A 1,808-nucleotide genomic window follows, 5' to 3' on the forward strand; every position below is an offset into this window, starting at 1 on the left:
TTATTGCCATTATCATTTTCATTATCATTATTATTATTATTATTATTATTATTATTTTTTTTTATTATTATTATTGTCATTGTCATTATTATCATTATTATTATTAGGATTATGATGATGGTGATTATTAGTATTGTTATTATTGTCATTATTATCACCATCACCATCATCATCATTATTATGATTATTATTATTGTTATTATTAATATCATCATTATCATTACCATTTTTATTATTATTGTTATCATTACCATTGTTATTTTTGTTATCATTATCCTTTTTATATTATTACTTTAACTAGTAATAGTAGTAGCAGTGTTTGTTATTATTATTATTATTGATATTACTGTTATTGATATTCTTATTATCATTATTATTGTTATTATTATTAATATTATTGTTATTATTATCATCATTATTATTATTGTTATTATTTCATTAATCAGGTTTCTATTAATCATTATCATCATCATCATCATCATTCATCCATCCTTCACATCATCATATTATTATTATTATTATTATTATTATTATTATATTATTATTATTATCATTATTATATTACTATTACTATTGCTACCATCATTATCATCATCATCATTTTTGTTGTTGTTGCCATTATCATCATTATTATCATAATCATTATAATTACTATCATCCTCATTATCACTGTTATTGTGTATCTTTATGCTCTAGTTGTGATGATAATGATAAATAGGCCATAATGATTAATACACGAGAAATTGCACCATAATATCAATAATTATGCTGATAATGGTAATAAATAATCTACTTTTTTCTCACTCTCTGTTCCTCCTTCTATTTCATTTGCTTCGTCTTGCTCTATGTCTCTCTCTCTCTCTCTCTCTCTCTCTCTCTCTCTCTCTCTCTCTTTCTCTTTTTTTACCTTTACTCTCTAGAAGGATGGATGACGTTGAAATGAAACTAATTACTATGATCTTCATTTCTGATATCACCATTTGCCCTGGTATTGGTATCCACTTTGACTTTAATTATTAACTATTTGCACTATTTGTGTAAAGAGTGCCACAGATATTGATACTGCTGTTACTACTAATACTACTATTGCTATTGCTATTACTAAACTATCACTGCTACTACTACTACTGCTACTACTACGACTACTACTACTACTACTACTACCACCACACACTACTACTATTATTACCATTTCTACTACTACTACTACTACTATTTCTACTACTACTGATAATATAGCTACTACTACTACGACTACTGCTGTTGCTGCTGTTGCTACTAGTACTGCTACTACTACGACTAACGTTACTGTTACCACTACTGCTAATACTGTTACTATTTGCACTATTAATGCTACTACTATCCCTGCTATTACTAGTAATCCTAATACTAGCACCAGCATTGCTGCTGCTACTGCTACTATGACTATGATTATAGTGGTAATAGTAATAATATCAACAAAAACAATGATGCCAATGATGGTATTGATAATCATAATGATAATATAGGTAATTTACCTTTAAGTATTATCATCACTACTAATCACTATGGATAAATACTGATGATTGTAATAAGCATAGTGACAGCAAAGATACTATTATATTACCTTACCAATTTAATATCGTTCTCGACCAGTCTCCTTTATATCATCCCAAAATTATAATCATATTATAGCTATTGCTCTTATAATTATTGATCATGCCCCGATTGCCATCATCGCCATAATATTTCCTTGTTTTCCAGGAGAATATCAACCCTGTGATCGCTATTACATATACTTTTGACTTCTTTCGTATGGACTGGCACGT

This window comes from Penaeus monodon, chromosome 11, assembly GCF_015228065.2.
Source record: "Penaeus monodon isolate SGIC_2016 chromosome 11, NSTDA_Pmon_1, whole genome shotgun sequence".
NCBI classification, from domain to species: domain Eukaryota; kingdom Metazoa; phylum Arthropoda; class Malacostraca; order Decapoda; family Penaeidae; genus Penaeus; species Penaeus monodon.